The sequence below is a fragment of the Ctenocephalides felis genome, unplaced genomic scaffold, assembly GCF_003426905.1.
Source record: "Ctenocephalides felis isolate EL2017-DRISC unplaced genomic scaffold, ASM342690v1 CF-g0.4_SCAFFOLD_01170, whole genome shotgun sequence".
Classification (NCBI taxonomy): Eukaryota; Metazoa; Arthropoda; class Insecta; order Siphonaptera; family Pulicidae; genus Ctenocephalides; species Ctenocephalides felis.
Window position 1 is genome coordinate 39,614,410 of NW_020537324.1, and position 6,000 is coordinate 39,620,409.

Here is a 6,000-nt window from a genome sequence, read left to right on the forward strand (position 1 = left end):
AACAAGTTAATCTTAATTTTGATTCCTTTTCTGGATCTTTTAATTTACAAATACCCAACTCTAGATTGCTAAGGATCTTTATGAAATTGAACTGTTTTTTGGAAGGGGGGAGAGAGAATTTTGGACCGAGGGCAAAAATATATTTTAAATGTTGGGGAATGGTTTTATTAGAAACGTTCTTAAGCCATTTGTCTATCAAATCGTCTTTAATTAGAGGGACAGAACGTTTATTATGTGAAATTAAAAGTTTTTCAAATTTATTTTTGTGGGACTGTTTGAGTATATATATATATATATATATATATATATATATATATATATATATACATAGCTGGGCCCGTTAATCAAATAGTTAACTTCGCAAATCGTTAATCCGCTACAAAAAAAGTTAGCTTCGTTAAACGTTAAAGCGTTACATTTCGGAAGAATTAACGCAAGTTAACGTTTATCGTTAATCCGTTAATATATGTAAAATTACATTTTTATATCATTGCGTTAGTGAACTTAAAAAACTTATTGGTTTAGGTTCTGGAAGTTAACAGGTTATGAATAAAACAAAATACTTGTATAATTCAAATGTGTAATTCAACCCCTCGCGCGTTTTATGCACACTTTCGTGTGTATAAGGAAAATAGCGCGACGCGCTTTATGCACACACCGTGATAATAACGCTATTGGTCAACTTTCCGTTTTTATGATTGCATATTGTTTTTACAAGAATTTTTAACTTCCCAAAGGAGGATTTTATGTTTTCATCAAAAAAAATGATTTTATGTTTTCTCGACGTTTCAAGCCATTCTGAATCGAATGAGGCCAAATTTGGAAAAAGTATGTGTGTGTGCGTGTATGTGAACAGATTTTTTGCCGTAAATCGACGTTCTCTCAAAACCTGTTCGACCGATTTCAAAAATTTAAAAGCCAATCGATGTATATCGATGAGGATTATCGTTTGTCGGTTTTGTGCGACGATCTGCCGAGCCGTTTCTTTGTAAACAGCAGAAAAGTGAAAAATTTTTCGTCCACGTTTTAGCCCGCAATTCTGAATCGATTCTGAAAATTCAAAAACCGTTCGAAAGATATTGGTTGGGAATCGTGCTGATTAGTTTTTGGTAAAGATCGGCCGGGCCGTTTTCTTGTAATGAAGTTTAAAAAAAAAATCCGACGATTTTTATGATTTTGTTTTGACGGTAGATATCATAGTCTTCTAGATCATACTAAAATATTACCGCCCTACGACAATTCGTTTAGCTTTAAATATTCGTCAAAGTTTGCAAAAATTGGTATCGTTTTTTTGGCATTTGTCAAAATTAGACCTTTCATCGACGTTTGCTCAAAAATGCCTGAACCGTTTTTAGAAATTTAAAAGCCATTCGATGTATCTCAATGAGCATTATATTTTGTCAGTTTTGTAAGACGATCTGCCGAGCCGTTTCTTTGTAATTTAAAAAAGAGTGTTAAAATTTTTGTCCACATTTATTCTCATTCTACCGAATCGATTTTAAGAAATAAAAAACTGTTTGCAAGATATTAGTTGGGAATAATACTGATTAGTTTTAGGCGAAAATCTACCGAGCCGTTTCCTTGTAATTAACTGTTGAAAAAAAAATTTAAGCCGATTGTTATAAAACTTTCTTTGACGATGTATATCATGGTCTTATAGAACTTACTAAAATATTACGGCCTTACTACAAGTAGTTTAATTTTAAAAAATCATCAAAGTTTGAGAAAATGAGTAGTTTTGTTGACGTTTGTTAAAATTAAAATTAGATGATTTACTTTGTATAACGATAGATTATTTGGTCTTAATGAACGTACTAAACCATTAACGTCCTACGAAAACTGGTTTAATTATAAAAATTATTGATTAGTGAAAATTTGCTTTTAGAAAATACTCCGAGTTAACTTGTTCGTTCGTTTTCAATTATGTGTAATAAATCCTCTCGGAATACTTCTAATCACTCATAAATTAATTTGTTTATTAAGTCGATTATTTACACATATCGGAAAGTTCATGTAACTTGCCTCAAGGCTAAATACCAATACCAACTAATTTTCTAAATAAAGAGAAAGAGTTTTTTTTGCGAAAAATAGGAAACGCGTCGGGCATAAGGTGCATATTCCCCTTCATGAACATTAACATGTTGAAGTTCTCGTCTGAAAGCGAGGCTCGTTTTGATGTCAAAATGTCTTTACCGGTGGAAAACAAACGTTCAACTGCAGCGCTTGAGGGTACAGCAGTATTGTATTTAATAAATAGATTTATGAATATCTGTTCCCCGAGGAATGCACCATCGTTGAACGAGTCTTTTGATTTTATATCCAGCCACATTCTAACGAGACTTTGCGCTATATTCTCTAAAGAGTTGGAGTTCTTTGGTTTTTCTATAGACTGAGTGACAGAATTGAAAAAGTCTTCCTCCTCGTCATCATCGTTGTTACTCGCATTGCTCCCTCCGCCACTTAAACTATCTCTGTCCTTCGAATTTTCCGCTGCTTCTTGCCGTAAGGCATCTTCTACCTTTTTTTCCATGCATTTTCTTACTGCATCCACTCTACTGCTGTCATACGGTTCCAGCCATATCAACCGGAACTTTGGGTGAAATGCCGCGGCATTCAGGAGTGGACCAAATTTTGCGGTGCCGTGCGGTAAATAGTAGGCATTGGATTAACGATTAACGGACTTCTGGCATTTTAACGGGTTAACGTGTATATATATATATATATGGGCTTATCATATCCGAAGCCGGATCGGTTAGAATTTGACTCCGCTTCAGGGAGCAGTTATAGCCGCTTAATAACTCCACGACTCCTACAAATTTGAAACCGAAATACTCGGCACAAATGTGTTCTATAGTGCGTTGTTTATGTATCTAAGGATTTGTCAAATCCCATTAATTGCTTGAAATTCTTTTATAAACAGTTCAAACATATTTGAATATTTGAATTTGAATTTGAATTTATTATTGATATCACTGATAAATTTTGCACTCTAAAGTATTGTTATTAATTTTGCACTCTAAAGTATTGTATTTTCTGGATAATGCATTAATTTGACTCGTACACCTTCCGCGACTACTTTCTTCCCAAAGCAAAAAATCCAAAAACAGTAAATGTCTGCATGAGTTAACAGTATATATATATATATATATATATATATATATATATATAAATAAATATAATAAAAGATTTAATAAATTTTTAACACTTCTAATTTAGAATATATTTTTGCTCTTGGTTCCAAATTTTTCTTTTCTCCTGTGTTTCTACCAATACCACGTTTTCCCTCTTTAAATTTTGTATCCATGATGCATTCTCTTCTTTAGCAGCTTAATAACCTAAATACCAATTTTCATCTTTCTTTCATTCCATGCAAAGCTGGTCATTGAATTACTCCTTCTCAACACCCTCTTTCTTATTGTACTGCTCGTCATGGTACTCATGCTCCACGCACTCTTGTTAAACTCGCACTTCGTCATCTCGCTCTTCTTCAACTCGCTCTTTGTCAGCTCGCTCTTCGACAACACGCTCTTTGTCAACACTCTCCTCGTTACTTCAATAAAAGTTTCTGCTTCCGCACTTTTCTCAACTACCTTTTAGACTGATACATTCTCCATTAATGGATTTTCTTTCAATGCGCACTCCTCAGACGTATCCTCAGCTGATTCACTCACCACTGATGCATCCTCCTCTGATTCATTCATGACATCGTTTACCTCAAGTTTCAAATGTTCTTTACGTTTCTTTTTCTTCTTCCGTTTTTCTTCACAATTTTGCGCTAACCCAGTGATTCCCAACCTTTTCATTAATTCATCATAAGTAAAATTTCGGAATAAGCCAAAAAAACGGAAATTTCAAACTAATTTTATAACTATGTCTTCGAAATTTATTGCGATACTTAAGCTTGAAGGCTGTACAAAGATTTTATATTAGGTTTTAACTTACTGAGCTTTTACTAATCTCAAGTCTCCACACGTTGTGTTATTTTAAGTCTATTTCTTTTTTATCAAAATTATAGCAAATATTTGTTCATATGGTCGGGTTGGCAACTAAGTAAGTGCGCATTTTTGTTAGAAATTTTTAGTTATCAAATTGGCAACGAAGTAAGTGCGCATTTTTGTTATAAAATCAAAGATAATTTTTGCGTGGAATTAAATAACTTTTTTTTGTAATGTATTGACCATTTTGATCAATGACCCAGAATTATTCTCCCACGTTTATAAAACTTCTAGTTTTTACTAGCAAAAACTGAATTAGGGACAATTTGTCATCATCATTTTTTTAAATCAAGGGTTTTAATCAAATGGTTCATGATCAGGACTATTTGGTGGATGTGGAGAAACATTCGAACCAACCAAGCCCTTATAATTTTAATTAGTTGTCCACATCTTAACTAGACAATCAGAGCAGCACTACTCACGGTGACAAAAATCATCAGAATGACATTTTCCAAACCAATTTTGACATTTATTAAGGCTTCGACACTATAAATAGCACCTATTTTTTGGGATGATCATTTTTCCTTTTGCAGAAATACAAATGCAAAATATGATAAAAATGTTTGTTCTGATTTTCCATCTTTCAACTGGAAGGCTAAACGAAAACTACGCAACCGGTCAAAAAAGTATTTTCTACCAATTAACAGCTAAATTTCATACTATACAGCTAAACGAAAACTACGCAACCTGTCAAAAAAGTATTTTCTACCAATTAACAGCTGAATTTCATACTATACGATAAAAAACATGTAGAATACCTGAGCAAACCTAAAGGTTTATTTGAAGCAATCTAAGAATAAAAACTGCACTATTTGAGGATACAATAAATAAATAAAATCAGTTTGTTTTAAATTAATTCCATCTTTAGCTATAGTTACTAACAGTTCACGTCGTATTTTTTGTTTACGTTTATTCGTCAGCTACCGAGCAGGTAAGGCCTCCCGGTAAATGTTGTCAAGTATTCAAATTAATTATTCATTCAGCTCTCAACACAGACATCACGGAAACTAGTAGTACTCCTGATAATCAATCAAGGGAACAAGATGTACCTGCATGACAAACACCTTCATATACAAAAAAACGAAGAATCAACGGTACCCTTAAACATACCTATACTGCAATCAACACACATAACAGGTTTGAACCGCTAACAAACAATCCCACCCCTTCTACATCTCAACCACGCTCCTCAAAACCACCACCTATTTTTGTCTATGACGTCAATAACTTTAAAATAATGAAACAAGAAATAAACTCAGTTTTTCAACAAGATCAGTATTACACTAAGTGCCTGTCTGACGAGACCGTGAAAATCCAATGTCAGGATTCGGACACCTTTAGATTAATGGCCAAATTACTCACAGCAGCTAAAGCTGAATACCACACTTATCAGTTGCAAAGGATAGGGCGTTACGAGTGGTAATAAGATTCCTGCATCATTCAACCACTACCGAAGAAATTTCTACAGCACTCGCTAAACTCGTACACAAGGTTAGAAACATATTGAACCCGCGTAATAGAATTACAAACAAACCGCGCAACTTATTCTTTGTTGATCTGGAACCACAAGCTAATAACAAAGAAATATACAAAATAAACAAGCTTTTCAACTGCATAATTAAAATCGAACCGGCCAACGAGCGAAAACGTATAGTCCAGTGTGGACGTTGCCAATTGCTTGGCCATACTCGCAGTTTTTGCAACCGGCCATTTATCTACCGCCGCTGCGCCTCAAACCACGCCACAAAAGATTTCCCTATTGAGAAGAACGCAGTACCTACTTGTGCCTTATGCTACAAGCAAAGTCATACATCCAACTACAAAGGCTGCGAGCGTTATCAAGATTTTTACGCCCGCAAATACGGAACCGATAATAACATTAATTCATCTATGCCAAACAGTGAATCAAATCATTCACCTAGATTTTTACAACCTGGCTTATCAATCAATTCAAGCAAAGTTACCTTGGACCGCAGCTACAGTGACGTAATCAAAAACAATGTAA